The sequence below is a fragment of the Bison bison genome, unplaced genomic scaffold (genome assembly GCF_000754665.1).
Source record: "Bison bison bison isolate TAMUID 2011002044 unplaced genomic scaffold, Bison_UMD1.0 scf7180017864066, whole genome shotgun sequence".
NCBI classification, from domain to species: domain Eukaryota; kingdom Metazoa; phylum Chordata; class Mammalia; order Artiodactyla; family Bovidae; genus Bison; species Bison bison.
Window position 1 is genome coordinate 7,443,007 of NW_011494638.1, and position 17,881 is coordinate 7,460,887.

General features: G+C 41.5%; 1 protein-coding gene across 2 annotated transcripts in view; it reads right to left on the reverse strand.

The window, feature by feature from the left end:
• The window catches only part of MYO1E (myosin IE), a 221,232-nt gene that overhangs the window by 202,475 nt on the left and 876 nt on the right, over window positions 1–17,881 (reverse strand). Inside the window, exon 1 of one of the 2 annotated variants that reach the window (XM_010836830.1) lies at window positions 13,593–13,814. The exons of the other annotated variant lie outside the window; for it this stretch is intronic. The gene's annotated coding sequence lies outside the window, so the exon portion shown is untranslated. Of the gene's footprint in view, window positions 1–13,592; window positions 13,815–17,881 lie in introns of those variants that run through there. 2 annotated transcript variants of the gene reach the window in all.

Genomic DNA, 17,881 nt, shown 5'->3' on the forward strand with positions numbered 1-17,881 from the left:
AAAAGCAGAGACAGTACTTTGCCAACAAAGGTCTGTCTAGTCAAGGCTATGGTTTTTCCTGTGGTCATGTATGGATGTGAGAGTTGGACTGTGAAGAGGGCTGAGCGCCGAAGAATTGATGCTTTTGAACTGTGGTGTTGGAGAAGACTCTTGAGAGTCCCTTGGACTGCAAGGAGATCCAACCAGTCCATTCTGAAGGAGATCAGCCTTGGGATTTCTTTGGAGGCTGAAACTGCAGTACTTTGGCCACCTCACGCGAAGAGTTGACTCATTGGAAAAGACTCTGATGCTGGGAGGGATTGGGGGCAGGAGGAGAAGGGAACAACAGAGGATGAGATGGCTGGATGGCATCACTGACTCAATGGACGTGAGTCTGAGTGAACTCCGGGAGTTGGTGATGGACAGGGAGGCCTGGGGTGCTGCGATTCATGGGGTTGTGAAGAGTCGGACACGACTGAGCAACTGAACTGAACTGAGTGTATTTAAGCTTCTTCAGCAATCAAATTTCCTTTTCCCAAAAGTCAGATTCCACCCTGCATTGACAATGACTCCTGAAATACATTATACAGCTGTGTGACAAACTTAGAAAGATGTATTTACTACATGAACCAGAACAGTTTTACACTTGGAATTCTTTGTCTCAGGTGAAGAGGCAAAGCTTCTCTACATTTCTACATTTTGAAAAGCAAACCACAGCTCTATAAATGCCAGGATAAATATCAGCATTCCCTGGCATGCATTCATCTTTTAACCTCAAAAACCAAAGTACGTGAGCCAAGTGGACATAATTACATAAATATTTGGCTCCAAAATAATCTACAGTTTGTTGTACATATATAGTGTATAATTTTTTTAAAATTCTCTCCCTTTTTCTCATTTTCCCCACCCTATACCCAGAAAAACTCGTATTTAGAGAAAGCCACACCTATCACTAAGGGTGACCAACCTTTCAAAAAAACATTAAGAGCAAACATTTAGAGCCATTTAAACCCCAAGGAAATGCCAGGGCACTGGAAAGTTCTAACCCTCAATGCAAATGAAGCTACTGGAATTTGTAAGGAGCAAAATAAACAAAACAATTAAGCTATTAGCATATCTCCTAGGAGACAATCTGGCCTTCGGAGAAGAGCAAAGCCTGATCCCACTTGGGCAAGGTGAGTGGTTAGTTTGACTACCGAAAAACAAAGGCATTAAATACTCCTCTTTCAACCAGGATAGATAAAACCTTTCTCAAGAAATTTTACATAGCTGAACAAGAAAAACCTTCTTACCGTATGTTAATCTGGCAGTGATCCTTTATATCACCAAACCCGGCCTAACCACTCTCCTGCAACAGTGAAGAAAAGCCCTAAACAGAGGTCACCAGTCACACCTGATATTACAAGTTTCTGTTTGGAGATGGGAACTTTTCCTTAGAAAGGGGACTGGTGAATTTTGTCCCCATTTCTGGCTGCAGAGTTGCACCAGCCCTTAAGGGGACAAGTTGGGACTGGCTGTGTGGCCTTAGGCAATCACCCCGCCTCTTCTGATCCCAGCTGAAGGAAGGCTGGAATAAAAGGAGTGAGGGTGAGCTGCAGAAGCCCACCCAGCTCCCACTATCCTGTTCTATTAAAAGAAAACACAAAAGGAAGCCCTACTGGTTTTATTTGAGGTGGCTATTTTTATCTTGGAAACACTTCCAGTTTGCAATGAGTTAATCACCTACTTTAAATCACTCATCAATTCAACAGCGCCTGCATCGAGACAACCATTCAACCTCTGTACCATTTTGGCCTAGTGGGAAGTTTGGTTCTATGCAACAAATTCTCTGATGCTGCTTCATGCCAGATGTCAAGAGTGGTAGTGAAAATATAAAAAATAAGCGTGATGCAGTGGCCCCTCAGGGAGTTTACAGCCCAATGAGACAGAATAATAGGTGTATTTATTGAAATAATATCACTCAAAAATCTCCCATTGGTAGAAAGGCCCCAACTTACCTTGCCTGTCTCATCCATGGAGTTCCTGGTCTGCAAGCCACCCAAATCTCCTCACTCCAAGTGTTCTAACTGGTGATCACAATACATATGTTCCCCGACTCTGTAAGTTACCGGACTTCTTCCCTTCTCTCCTGCCTCATTTTGGAGGTCCCTTCTATACTCTGGAAGGCTTAGAATACCTCACCCATCCACCTGGAGCTGATTGAACATGGAAAACTTATACTCCACAAAGCTCAAAAGGTGCCTATCTGTCCATTTTGTTGGTTGATGAGTTCCAGTACAAAGATTTCATGAGGACAGTCTGAATTTGGAGGCCCTATGAATTTCAAATATCCTCATTCACCCCGTCCTCCAAAACCACCTGCAATTTAAAAAAAAAAAAAAAAAAAAAGCCTATTGTCTGCTTCAAAATCCTGTTTCAACTCCTTCAATTCCTTCTCCCATCTCCTATCTCTGCCAATTTCTCAAACATCTACACTTAGGAAAATCACTGGTAACCTACACAATAGATGTAGCTTTCTAGAACTATTTTCACAGACTGAAAGAGCTGCAGGGGAAGGCTGTCTGCCCTGGTTTCAACATTATAGCTGGCTGGCGAATGAAGAAAGCCATGCTGATGGGCAGAATGACTCCCCAGCTTTTGGTGAATGAGTGGCTCTCCTTTCAGGTCCCCTTTGAAGCATCTCTCTGCTTCTTCCCCTTTCTGTCTTCACTATTCCATCTTCCAAAGGACATGCTGAATGAAGTGAGGAGTGACACCTACATCAGACAACTTCAGCATTCACACTAAAATCAAAGCTCCAGTGACATTTGAATTGCACGGCTCTTTCATGGATCCCTTCCTCCCCTGTTTCATTACATTAGCTGAATGGCTAAGAGCTGCAGTTCACTGGTGTGCAATTTAAGAGTGCTTCACTGTGTTGGCAGTTCTGCACTCTACTTTTGTCCCTCAAGATAAAAGCCTAGGGAGCAGTTTGAACAAATGTATAACTCACAGCAGAAGGAAATGCAAGCATTTCTCCTCCAATACTACACTTAAAAATAGTACTATATACACCAAGTATGTGTGCGTTGTGTGCTTAGTCGCTCAGTCGTGTTCGATTCTTGCAACCCCATAGACTGTAGCCTGCCAGGCTCCTCTGTCCATGGGATTCTCCAGGCAAGAATACTGGAGTGGGTTGCCATTCCTTCTCCACGGGATCTTCCCAACCCAGGAATCAAACCTGGGTCTCCTGCACTGCAGGCAGATTATTTACTGACTGAGTTACGAGGGAAGCACTGAGTATCACAAGTCCCAAAATGGAGGTGGAACACAAAGATGAAGAAGAAACAACTCTACCTGAAAAGTGGCTGATCAGAAGGGAAGATTAAATGTCCATAAACAGTCAGGAGATCTTTGCAGATCAACAGTTCTGGGGTTTCGAAGATACCTTCCAACTAGGAGACTCAAGAAGGTGGAAGTGGGGCTGACTTCCAAGGAGATTTTAAACCATTGGGTTGGGGAAGGGGAAGGAACTGATGGCTGCCAGACATTAGCCAGAGAAAGGTGAGATTATCCAAGCCTGCAAGGGGCACAGCAAGTAGCAGAATTTGGCCAGGAAACCTCGGTGAGAGACAAGACAAAAAGGGCAGGTTAAAGCTGAATTGCACAGGTGGAATGCATAGGACTTGGCAGGTGGTAGAATTTTGCAATTCATTACATCTTAGCCTATATAAAACACACCTTTGCCAATGGTCATAAATAGAACTACTGCAAAAACTGAAGATGACTCATAGTCATAGCCCCAAGAGGAGAGTGCCTTATTGTCTCTGTAGATGATGCTCATTTCTCACTGGCTGCTGAGTGCTAAACCCTCTTTCTCCTTGGAGGAGGAGGAGAAAGAGGGTTCCAAGATGGGAGGAGGGTGCTCCCCTTCTTTTGGCAGCCTCAATAATGTGTGCTCATTTATACAGTTTTCACTTGCTTACATTTTCTGCTCTTTGCAACCCTCCTCCTCTCAGGATGCAAGATAGATGGAGAATGTGGTTAGGGCTTGGGGGCAGAGAAGAGAAAGCAAGAAGGAAGAGGCTACCACAACTCCAATTTTTTCCTTACACCCCAAGTGCTAGTCTTATAGAACAGAAACAGAGCACAAAACTCTGCTCCAGAGTCCAGTTACTAGAGTCCAGCAATTTCCTTCTTATGTGTCCTCAATTAGTTAATATTAATTTTATAATAATAATGAATCCTCATCAGGGAAACAATAAGCATTTGAGTGTTTACACTCAAATCATTACACTCAAATGTCAAACCATTATGCCCTTGATTTATATTTGAGGTCTGTACTGGACATATTTCTCTTCATGATCACAAGAGAATATAAAAATTTAATAAAAGACTAACGCTGTAACTATTTTTATGCTTTACAACTATTCTGAAAAATCAAATTAGTTGCCAACAAATAATACTGACAATTGTTTCATGGTAACTTATGTTGGTTTAATCTTAGTAAATTGGGAAAGTATCTCTGGGAATCTTACAAAGTTATTTTAACTCAGTACTTTCAACTTTCCTTCTCTGTAAAGCATTATTACATTAACTTTTCAAACATTTCCAGTAAAATCAGGTTTAGGAGCAAGATCCTAGACAAGAAACTTGTACTCTAAGGCCACCTCTTCTATTAACTTGCCAAGTGAACTTGGTCAGGCTACTTAAACTCTCTGGACCTTAGAGAGTCATTTGGGTGGGCCATGGACCACTTTAGGGACTTAAGAATTCTTCTTCCCAGGAAAAGAAGTGCACACATCAATACAGACACAAACTTCAGTGTATAGTTTCCTAGACCCCTCCTCCCTTCTCCTTCAACTCTTTCTGGGACAACTCTCATCTTGATATTCTATGTTTAAAGGTATCTAATTATTGAAAGAAATAATTATTTGCATAGCCAGCACCATGATACAGGTACAGATCAGAAGAAATTAAGCATGAATTGACCCTGAAAATCCTATCTAAATTTAGGTAGTTTCTGAGTAGAGCTAGGATTGTAGAGTGGGAGGCCACCCATGCCCTGCACACCAAAACTATGAATGCTGAGATATCAGCGCCAGATATTCTTGTGGACACAATGAGGCCAAATTTTAAGGAGTCCACCCAGTGACTGGAGATGTCTACATTATTCTGTAAAACAAAGCCCAAAAGAGTGAAAAGAAAGCTACTTACTTTGGTTATGAAATACACCCCTTCTTCCAACCCGAAGAGAAGATAGTACCAAGAGCTGAGAGCTGAGTTTTCCTTTATTTAAATGCCAGTGTGATACAGATAGTTAAGAAGATTGGAATAATTATGTCAAAAAAATCAAGACACCTAGAAGAAACCTATAAACATACAACCTACCAAGACTGGATCACGAAGAAATAGAAAATCTGAACATATCAATTACTAATGAGATTAAATCAGTAATCCCAAACCTAACAAAAGAATTTCCAAAACCAGATGGCTTTACTGGTGAATTTTACCAAATATTTAAGGAAGAATGAATACCAATCCTTCTCAAATTCTTCTCAAAAATAGAAGAGGAAGGAACACTTCCAAACTCATTTGATAAGGCCAGCATTATGCTAATATATCCTCAACAAAATACTAAAAAACTGAATTCAGTAATATAGGAAAAGAGAATTCCCTGGCAGTCCAGTGGTTAGGACTTGGCACTTTCACTGTTAGGACCTGGGTTCAATCCCTGGGAAACTAAAATCTTGCAAGCTGTGAGAAAAAAAAAAAAAGATGAAGAAAAAAAAGAAATAATAATAATATATAAAAAGTTCATACACCATGATCAAGTGGGATTTATTCTAGGGATGCAAGGATGGTTCAACATCTGCAAAGCAATCAACGTGATACATCACATTAACAAAGTAGAGAAAGTAAGTTAGGCAATGAATTTTCTCCTCATTTGTGTAGTTAAAATTTTTCCATTGAAAAAGAGAAAAATCAAAGTGAAAGTGTCACAGGTTAATGGATTTTTTTGTTGCTGAAATCTGTGCAGCACAAAGTTAAGTTAATCCTACTCAATTCACAGGTTGTTGAGGCATCCAGATAGCACAGTCTGTGGCACACAGAATAAGGAAGTGACACCAATATGGGTTATTCTGGGAACCATTATATAATCCAGAAGACATGACTTTCATCCAAGACAAAAAAAGTATTTTTGTGTGTGAAGAATGTCTTTCCCCACATGGACAACGAAGGGCTGGCCAAAAAGGCAGAATTAGGCAGTGAACAGCATTGTCCCCACCTGTTCCAAACAGTATCGGTCCACTATTATTTCCTATTTCCAACAGGCCATCCAGTCCAGTCTGGTTTGGCATGATGCACTGCTCTCCAAGTCTGGCCTTAATCGTGAAATGTTTATTTTTCACAAAGCTCCCTTTAACAGAAAAATTTTTTTTTTAATTTTTCATCTTGTTGTTAGTTTCTGCTTTTGCTTTTTTTTTTTTTTCAAAAAAGAAATATCAATTTAAAAATCATATTGACGGGCTTCCCCAATGGTACAGTGGCTAAGAATCCACCTGCCAAGGCAGGGGACACAGGTTCTATTCCTGGTCTGGGAAGATCCCACATGCCTCATGGGCAATTAAAGCCTGTAAGACACCACTACTGAGCTCACACGCTAGAGCCTGGGAGCTGCAACTACGGAGCCCACGTGCTGCAATTACTGACGCCCACATGCCTAGCATAGCCTGTGTTCCACAATATAAGAGAAGCCACCGCAATGAGAAACCACGCACCAAAACTAGAGTGGCCCCTGCTCGCCACAGCTGGAGAAAGCCCACACAGCAATGAAGACTCAGCACTGCCAAAAATAAACTGTAAAAGAATCATACTGAGGCTCCATAATACAAGTTTGGATTCCTTGTACTTTGGGAAAACAGGGCTTCCCTGGTGGCTCAGCAGTAAAGACTCTGTCTGCCAATGCAGGAGATGAGGGTTTGATCCCTGGGTCAGGAAGATCCTCTGGAGAAGGAAATGGCAACCCACTCCAGTATTCCTGCCTAGGAAATCCCATGGCCAGAGGAGCCTGGTGGGCTACAGCCCACAGGGTCGCAAAGAGTCAGACACAACTTAATGACTAAACAACAACCACAACTCTGGGAAAATAGCAGTGGATGTATCAGGAGCAATGGGGGCTTCTGTCATACACAAGAGTTCAGCAGATCAGCAGGGAAAACTGGATTTGCACTGAATCTATTCCTGCCTCAGTGTATTCACCTGAGACAAGTTAAAAGAAAAAGTGGAAGGCAGGAACAGTATCTGAGCCCCAGGGCAGTCCTCAGCCACACTAACCCTGAGGGTAGCCATGTGACTTGCTTTGGCCAATGAGATAGTATCAACCATGATGCAGGCACAGGTTAAAAAATGCTTGTGCACTGTGACTCACTTTCTCTCTTGCTGTTTCTGGGAAACCTTATGACCACTGCTATGTCAACAAGCCAGGACTAGCCCATTGTGAAAGAGACAGGTAGCCAAGACATCTCCATGGCCCCAGCTGAATCCGGGCTAATTACCTGACATTTGAGTGAGGCCCTCCCAGCTGCTCCATCCCCTGTCAAGCCACCAACTGACCACAGGGAGCTGATGAGCTGATCTAGCCCAGAATTCCCCAGTTGATGCACAAAATCATGAAAAATAATAAACCTTTACTACTACCCAGTTTCAGGTGGTTAATTATATTAAAACTTAGCAGACACACTAAGTTGAAAAGGTGAAAAAGAGATGCTTAAGAAAAGCTGAACATCCTGGGACAAAATTCCTAATGAACTTTACGTAACTCAGTGGGACTTACTACTGATTTGACTGTATGTCAGCTGTCATTAAAACAACCTGACATAGACCCCAAATTGCCTACCCCCTAATACTCACCTCAAGACAAAGTTTGCTAAGACTCTGGGAATGATACTGTATGGGCTTTGGAGGTGTATGAACCTCCTAAAATTAAATGAATTCTATTTATGTAGGTTTTCTTAATTGTAAAAAGATGTTTAACACTATGAGGAATAAAAAAAGTATTTATGCACATACAGTCCCGAATTAATACTATTTTCTACATTTGCTTTATATTTTAATAAAGCAAATAAAACATTTCTAATAATGTTAGTCTACTCACCTCAGTTCTCTTTCCTCCTTCCCCTCTTCTGCAGCTTGAATTTGATATCTTTCTAGTCCAATTTATATTTTTAAAAGAATATACACATAAATATATACATATATGAATATATATCCCCAAATATAGACAGCCTTGTTTTGTGTTCTGAAATTTTTCTTAAATGACTTTACAGGTTATCTTTCTACAATTTGCTTCTTCACTACTTACAACCTTTGTGATATCTATCCATATTGATTCCTTATTATAAATAAGTCACAACATGTGTGCATTTCTCTACTAATGGACATTTAGATTGCTCCTTTTTGTTTGGTTGGGTTTTTATTGTTGTTGCTCTTGTTAGTATAAACACTGTCAGGAAACACGTCAATAGTTTCCAACATAGATTCAGAGGGCCTCAGGACACCCCATATGTTAAGAATCTCTGACAATCTGATGGGAGAAAGGAGAACTGCCATAATTTGGCAGACTTATTTCTACATCAGAGCACTCCCAAGTCTTGGAGGTGCTATCTTTATCATACTCAAAGTAGTTTAATAGATACTTCTTCATTCAAATGCAAAATTTCATGTAGCAAAGGTCCATATCTAATTGAGACACTAAAAACAACCCTAATTTTTTTGTTGTTGAAAATTTTAGATTCAGACAATACTGTCTAAATCATTCTATTGCCAAGTAATATTGTGCTAAATCACTGTCACCATCAACTATCGGTCACACCAATTAAATTACTAAAACGAATAATATGCTATCCTATTTTTTTGTTTGTCATGTACGTAAGGATTCCAGGGCTAAATGTCTTGTGTTTATCTTGTTTCCATTATTTTCCTTTAAAAACAATTTTTTTTCAGTTAGGAATATAGTTGCTTATTTCCCTTATTTTCTACTTTTTAATTCTGATCAGACAGCTTTCCAACATGACTTTCTTTTACTGTTATGCTTGATCCCAGTGTGGTATCATCTAGTCCTCAAACATGGTGACATGCAAACATCCACAAACAAGGACATTAAGCAGCTCAGATTTTAAAATGGATTTTAAATCAACCTTGTTTTTCCACGGGAGTATGTAAAATAATGAAGTGTTATACAGATATCTGGACCCAGAATTTCAAATTCAGAGACAATATATTCAATTGCTTTTGAAAAACCATAAAGTTAGTAGACCTGGTTCATTACATGTAAGCGGAATGGTCCTAAACAATTCCCTTTCCCTCACCACAGTTTGGTTTTCTTACTGTCAAATGGCAAAAAAAACCATCATTGGTGTAAGAATGAGATGAAATCACCTACAGGAAAGTCTTTTGTGTGACTTCTCTGGTGGTCCAGTGGCTAAGACCTCGAGGTCCCAATGCAGTGGGCCAGGGTTCAATCCTTGGTCAGGGAACTAGATCCCGCATGCCCCAAATAAGACCCAGCACAGCCAAATAAATAATATTTTTAAAAAAGAAAATAAAAAGAGCACCCTTTGTTATCCACTGGTCTATGAGTATCTCAGAAGCAGAGTCAGAGCTTAACTCATCTTTGATTTCCTAGGGTTACCAATGTACTTGATAAGGATTCCTACCTATCAAGCATGTATGCTAACCTCCTATGCAAATACTAGTCTTCTCTACTTTGGGGTTCAAAGCTCCTTGTCTCCAACCACTTGGGTCCTCTGACAGAGGAACTCATAGCTGCCAAGCAGGAGTCAGAGGCCTGAGCACCCACTGCTGTCGCACATTTAAGTGCCAGCATCACAATCTCAAGGGAACACAAATGGTACCCACCTTGGGTCAAGAGCACCAGCCCATCCTGGCTTCAGACTTTAAAACCAAAGAGAACCATAAAGCAGGTTAGGTTTACAGCACTCAGGAGGCTGAGCTGCCCAGCACTGACCAGGGCAGTTCTAATGAGGGCAGGGAGGAACAATCAGCAGTGCATCTGGAAGGCAGGTCTCTGGAGTCAGGACTCAAGTTGGATAATCAGGCGATGTGGGATTCTCAAGCCACCACCAAAATACGACCAATATGCTTACCAAGGAAAAGAATTTATAGTATAAAATAAATGGGAAAATACAGAACACAAATTGTGTATTTGCCCCACAATTAGAACTACATAAAAATGATGTGCCTTTGGATAGTTTGGAAAGAAACCCAAAGACATGAAAATCATTATCTTTAGGGTACTGACATTACGGAGAATTCCTCTAAATTAATTTTTTAATAATCTCTTAAAGTTGATACAGTAATGAATCAAAAATAAAGAACAATCTTCTATCTCCAAGCCGGCTTTTTTGAAGAGCTCCAGAAAGAAAATTACCTAGTCATGCCTAGACTCTAATCCACCACAGTGGTTTGGTGGAGAAATTATTAGGCAGGGATCTGAAAACCTGGATTCTGGCACCAGATTAGCCAAAACTTCTGAGATTTTATGATTATACAGTGAAAATGAGAAATAGATTTAAGGGCCTAGATCTGATAGAGTGCCTGATGAACTATGGAATGAGGTTCATGACACTGTACAGGAGACAGGGATCAAGACCATCCCCATGGAAAAGAAATGCAAAAAAGCAAAATGGCTGTCTGGGGAGGCCTGACAAATAGCTGTGAAAAGAAGAGAAGCAAAAAGCAAAGGAGAAAAGGAAAGATATAAGCATCTGAATGCAGGGTTCCAAAGAATAGCAAGAAGAGATAAGAAAGCCTTCCTCAGAGATCAATGCAAAGAAATAGAGGAAAACAACAGAATGGGAAAGACTAGAGATCTCTTCAAGAAAATCAGAGATACCAAGGGAACATTTCATGCAAAGATGGGCTCGATCAAGGACAGAAATGGTATGGACCTAACAGAAGCAGAAGATATTAAGAAGAGGTGGCAAGAATACACAGAAGAACTGTACAAAAAAGATCTTCACGACCCAGATAATCACCATGGTGTGATCACTCACCTAGAGCCAGACATCCTGGAATGTGAAGTCAAGTGGGCCTTAGAAAGCATCACTATGAACAAAGCTAGTGGAGGTGATGGAATTCCAGTTCAGCTATTTCAAATCCTGAAAGATGATGCTGTGAAAGTGCGGCGCTCAATATGCCAGCAAATTTGGAAAACTCAGCAGTGGCCACAGGACTGGAAAAAGTCAGTTTTCATTCCAATCCCAAAGAAACGCAATGCCAAAGAATGCTCAAACTACCGCACAATTGCACTCATCTCACATGCTAGTAAAGTAATGCTCAAAATTCTCCAAGCCAGGCTTCAGCAGTATGTGAACCGTGAACTTCCTGATGTTCAAGTTGGTTTCAGAAAAGGCAGAGGAACCAGAGATCAAATTGCCAACATCCGCTGGATCATCAAAAAAGCAAGAGAGTTCCAGAAAAACATCTATTTCTGCTTTATTGACTATGCCAAAGACTTTGACTGTGTGGATCACAATAAACTGTGGAAAATTCTGAAAGAGATGGGAATACCAGACCACCTGATCTGCCTCTTGAGAAATTTGTATGCAGGTCAGGAAGCAACAGTCAGAACTGGACATGGAACAACAGACTGGTTCCAAATAGGAAAAAGTTCGTCAAGGCTGTATATTGTCACCCTGCTTATTTAACTTCTATGCAGAGTACATCATGAGAAACGCTGGGCTGGAAGAAGCACAAGCTGGAATCAAGATTGCCAGGAGAAATATCAATCACCTTGGATATGCAGATGACACCACCCTTATGGCAGAAAGTGAAGAGGAACTCAAAAGCCTCTTGATGAAAGTGAAAGTAGAGAGTGAAAAAGTTGGCTTCAAGCTCAACATTCAGAAAACGAAGATCATGGCATCCGGTCCCCTCACTTCATGGGAAATAGATGGGGAAACAGTGGAAACAGTGTCAGACTTTATTTTTCTGGGCTCCAAAATCACTGCAGATGGTGACTGCAGCCATGAAATTAAAAGACGCTTACTCCTTGGAAGGAAAGTTATGACCAACCTAGATAGCATATTCAAAAGCAGAGACATTACTTTGCCAACAAAGATCCGTCTAGTCAAGGCTATGGTTTTTCCTGTGGTCATGTATGGATGTGAGAGTTGGACTGTGAAGAAGGCTGAGCGCCGAAGAATTGATGCTTTTGAACTGTGGTGTTGGAGAAGACTCTTGAGAGTCCCTTGGACTGCAAGGAGATCCAACCAGTCCATTCTGAAGGAGATCAGCCCTGGGATTTCTTTGGAAGGAATGATGCTAAAGCTGAAACTCCAGTATTCTGGCCACCTTATGCGAAGAGTTGACTCATTGGAAAAGATTCTGATGCTGGGAGGGATTGGGGACAGGAGGAGAAGGGAATGACAGAGGATGAGATGGCTGGATGGCATCACTGACTCGATGGACATGAGTCTGAGTGAACTCTGGGAGTTGGTGATGGACAGGGAGGCCTGGCATGCTGCGATTCATGGGGTTGCGAAGAGTCGGACACGACTGAGCTGAACTGAACCCCTCTAGATCTTTCTGTGAAGCCAAGCAAAAGGGTTTAGGATAGACTCTTACCACTCTCTTCTGGGCTTTCTACAATGTAAAATTGTAGAAATAGTAGAAAATTTACTTTCGACAATGCATTGTATGATTATAAAGTCACAGGGATGAATTTTTAACAAACACATCAGAACTCAAAATACCCAAGACAGTGTGGCCTCCTTCGGAACAGTTCTTACTGTTCTTACAGTACTAAGGAGGAAGAACCACCTCCTTTCAGGGCCCCAGAGCCTATGTTACCTGATACTGCACATCTCCAGGATCAGTTTATTTGCCCTTTGAGGCAGAATGTAATTTCTGGCAACAGCTAAGAGGGACCAAGATGGGTGATCAGGCTGGACACTAATATTTTAGGTCTTAAAGAAAGTAAAAAATTTTTCTTAAATGACCATTTGGAAATGCCTTAAGCAATGTTCCCACGGTGGCAACTCAGAAAGGAAGATTGACTTTACCCAGATGCATAGTGTCTAAGCCCATGTCCCTATTTTTAGGCACAATCTGTATAAGTAGAACCCGCTCATAGTTCTACTTCTCTGAAGTAAGGTTGTCATAAAGATACGTACAAAAATACTTCACTAAGATGCCCAAAACCTTTCCTCTCTGCCAAAACAAATTCTGAAGTTGAAATTAAAAACACAAAATTTGCTTACGATTATTACAGAATGTGCTTACAAGGCCAAGCTGTTTATTTTTAATACCTTTGGCATTTAACCTTTACCCCTCTATTTGTTCTGTAAATATTAAGTCCCAGCATGTTAAAAAAAAGTAAAATATTAAAATCTGACCATGGAGAAACTCATTTTAATCACATACTCATGAAAACACAAGTTGCTGCATCTTTGTTAAAAAAAAGATGAGTCGAACTTGGAAAATTACAACTGTACATAATTTCTATATGATCCCTAATAAAGTTCACAATGAAGCTCTGCATTTGTATAGAGGTTTCAAAATATTTCTGCTTTTTGAAGCTGATGAAAAGAGCTTTCTCAAGTTCTTACCAAGTAATGAGAATTGGTCCTGTCCTCATCAGGAAATTCGAGGTACTCTTTAATTTCATCTCACATGAGCTTGTGAAATTAAGTCAAGGGCAAAAGGCTGTATTCCAAGTTATATTTACGAAAATGCTCATTATCTAGCCTCAAGGAGAAACCCGGGCTTCCCAGGTGGCTCAGTGGTAAACAGTCCACCTGCTAAATCAGGAGATGTGGATTCCATCCCTGGGTCAGGAAGATTCTGTGAAGGAGGAACTGGCAACCCACTCCAGTGGAGAATCCCATGGACAGAGGAGCCTGGTGGGCTACAATCCATAAGGTCGCAGAGTCAAACAGGACTGAGCATGCACACACACACTCAAGGAGAATCCCTGAAACAGACCTTGAATTCATGAGATGCAACAGGCAAAGAAGTGATAAGGGAGGTCCATCACACAATATGGAGATGGTAGTGCCTTTCCATTGGAGAAGGGATTTGAAGTGTTAAGACAACTTACAGCCTCACCACTCATAGCTCTACACAGGTGTTTTTAGCTAGCTCCAAATGGTAGCAGCTGAAGGCAGATTGCCCCTGCCTGATAGCTTAGAGAGTCCACGGGCTGAAAATACCAGGAAACTCCTTTTCTTAAGGGAAATGGAGTGGGAAGGTGCGGATGTTTCAGAAAAAATCTAATGCCTTTATTGGGAATGTGGCTGAAGTTTAGACATTCCCACTGGTAAGTGAATGAAAGGAAGCATGGCGGTTTGTAAGAACACCGCTTTGAGATTTACAACAGAGTGGATACAAACAGCTGACCTGTTTGGCCTCTCAGAGACCATCAGCACACTTTTAAAAACTGGCAGGTCAGGCATAAAAGTCTGGATTTTCAGCTTCTCTTGAAAAAGCAGACAATTTGGTGATGTGGTCAATTGTAACCACAGCCTAGGATCAAGTAATGATATCTCTTCCAATGGGCATACGTTCTATATTCACTCTCCAGAGGCCAGTCTCACCCCATCAAAAACCGTATCCTGGCCTCTGCAGACATTTGAGTTTGCATCCACTGACAAAGCTGAAATCCCCAGCAAAACCGAGGAGGAAGTGGCTTTCAGCTTCTGCAACAGCCTGCTTCCTCCACTTCTCCATCCCCTCCATCCACGGCCCCACTGGGCAGCCAAGTATTTCCTACTAGGCAGGCCCACCCACAGAAGCCTGTAGACAATGTCCTGCATCCACTCTTGCCCTAACCCTCTACCTCCATCAAAACTTTTCTGGGGACTTTCCTGGTGATCCAGTGGTTAAGACTCCACACTTCCACTGCATGGGATGCTGGTTCAATCCCTGGCCAGGGAACTAAGATCCTACATGATGCATGGTGCAGCCAAAAAAAAAAAAAAACCCTTTTCTGGGCTTCATTCCATTCCTTTCTGTTTTTGTTTTTTTGTGTGTGTTGTATTTCTTTGGCTGGGAGGCTACAAGAAATCTGATAAACTAATCAGTGGGAATGGACTAGGTTACCTTCCCAGAAAATATGTTTAGAATGGATTCCAGGCTTTCTAAATGTCAAACATGCCATGGCTTCACTCAAAATAACTTACCTAACTTGTAGTCAGCTTCATCAGATTTCAAGGTTCATAAGTGTATTCCTATGTATTTTTATATAATGTCTGCAATTTATTCACAAGTAATACGCAAGCAAAGAGAAGGGACCGTATCCTGAACATATTCAGAGTGATGGCCAATTCAGATGCACTTAAATATGTCAGTATATCTAAGTCACAAAAGCCTTACGAATCATAGCTTCTAGCTCTGAAGTACACAGCAGAGGCACACACGTGGGTCAGGTTCATTAGACAGTCCAAACTCGTCATGGCCACAAAAGCAGAACTTCCTTTGTGGCTGATGATAAAGCCAGATTCTACAAAGGAAATCTTAGATGGGTATTTTGATTAAAGTCAAAGGAGACTGTTGTGCCCTCTTAACCAATGTGTACAAAATTAGAGACATGCAGAGATTTTTTTGGTGTTTTTCTTCTTTTTCCCTATTCAAGTCACCTAAGAAAAAAAGAAACAAATTTGCTATTGCCTGGTACTGTTCTTGGTTCTCCAAAGATGGAGAAAAGTGTCCCAAAGTGAGGTTTCAGGAGGAAGATATGAGGTAAATAAGCTGTATACTTTGTTCATGAATCAGAAAATGGCACTCTCCCTATGACTTACAACTGAGTGAGCCTTGGGAGGGTCTTGGGTACAGGTGGAGAGCCTTCCTAATGTGCCACCAGATTTCCTAAGATATCTGAGAGAGAGGGAGAGAGGGAGAAAATCCACAGTACAGGTGCCAAGCTCCTGGTCAATTATACTCTCCCTAACACTGAGCCACACCCACTGGAGGCAATGTCTTCTCTTCCTGTTTTAAGCAGCTGAGGAATGCAGCTGGGCAGACAGATGTGAAACACAAATCAATGCCTCATTTAGCTGAAAGGGGGTCTTACATAAATAGTAAACATAATAACTAAGTTTCTCACTATTGAAGCTGCCTATGCTCTGTTCTAAGGCAACTTCACAAATCTAGTGCACAGACTTAATTTTGCAAGCCAGTGAAGAAATGATTCATTTCATTTTTGCCATAATTTCTAGATCCAGTAGATGGAGTGACTGATGGCACAGCTCCTATTTCAGGGCAGCCAGCTGTTTGAGCTTTTCCGTCAGGGTATCGTGGCCTCAGCAACCATATCTGATGCACTGATAGTCTCCCGGCGCCCTACAGTACTGCCATCTGTGCTGTTGGCAGGGAACGCATCAATAGGTAAGTCACACCCCATCCTTTTCAACTGACACCCTACACACTCTGGAAACAATTCTTCCTTAGAACATGTTTCTTCTGCATCCACTTCAACATCCACCTATTTCAACAGCAATGGACTGAATTGAGCGACGAGTTTCCAAGGTCCCTAGAAAATGCATCCTACAACAGGTGACTCAGACAGTAAAGAATCCACCTGCAACACAGAAAACCTGGGTTCGATCCCTGGGTCCGGAAGATCCCCTCAAGAAGGGAATGGTTGGTTGCTCACTCCAGTATTCCTGCCTGGAGAATTCCACGGACACAGGAGCCTGGGGAGTGGGCTACGGTCCATGAGGTCACAAAGAGTGGGACATGGTTGAGTGACTAAGCACACACACACACAGTACTTTTTAGCCTCTACAGCTTGAAAAATGAGTCAACTAAGGTAAAGTTAATTTTCTCAAGGTACCACTCAACTATTTAAATTCAGTAAGATTCTTTAAGCTCTTGACATAAAACACATTGATTTCTCTTTTCTTTTTTTTTTTTGGAAATATTTAACCATGGAAAATAATTATAGCAATTCTAAAGTACTAAGATTCATACTCCTTAAATTTAAGTAGCCAATTAGGCTGTGGCCCAATTTAGGTATCTCCACCCTAACACACAGTTTAAGTAAATGGTTCTCTATAAAGGTTCCAAAAATAATGTGGGGTGGGCTGACTTCTTAAACCCTGAAACTGAAAGGGAAATTTTATTTACAGATAAAGTATCCTCTTAGGTAGAAGCAAGGGTGACATAACTTTGGACTAAGTGAAAAAAAAAAAAAGTTTTGGTCAAGGGTGCCCCTTTAAAGATTTTTGTGCGTTTGTTTTTAATCATTCTTTTGAATAAATACAGCACTGGATCAAGTGCTCCTTTTAGTTGTAAGTTTCTATGTGCCTTTGCTAATTTTCCCCAGCTCCTGCAGGATAGAGATTTTTAAATTAGTGCTGCACGGGTTATCATTTTTACTTAGCGCCACTTTCACAGTCACTTAAAAAAAAAAAAAAAAACCAGAAGAGGATCAGCGGAGTCCTAAGTCGGATTAGTTGAAAAGAAGCAAGTGTGGAAACTATGAAGCCTTGGGGTAGAACTTCCCCCCTCCCCTCCGCTGATGGACTGCCAATCTCTTCAAAATAGAGCCCTTGCTTTTGTGCTTTGGAAAGAAAAGTACACACCACGCCAAAGCCCAAGGGATGTGGCTAAGGTTATGGGGGGCGGGGTAGTCGAGGCGGGAGGTTGGGGGGTAGAAGAAAAGTCAGAAACGAGTCAGAAAAAGAGCCAGCCACTTCCATCAATTTCCCAAGTACCGAAGGAAAAAGAACAAAAAACTCGACTTCCTCCCCTGCGAACCGTCTGCTGTACACCCGAAAAGTGCCAGCCACCTCGCACTTGGAGAAAGGGGAGGGTGGTGTTTACTCGGCCTTTTTGGTGCAAAGACCCTCCCGGCCGGCGCGCAGGAGAGCTCAGGCCGGCGCGGCTCTCAGCTGCC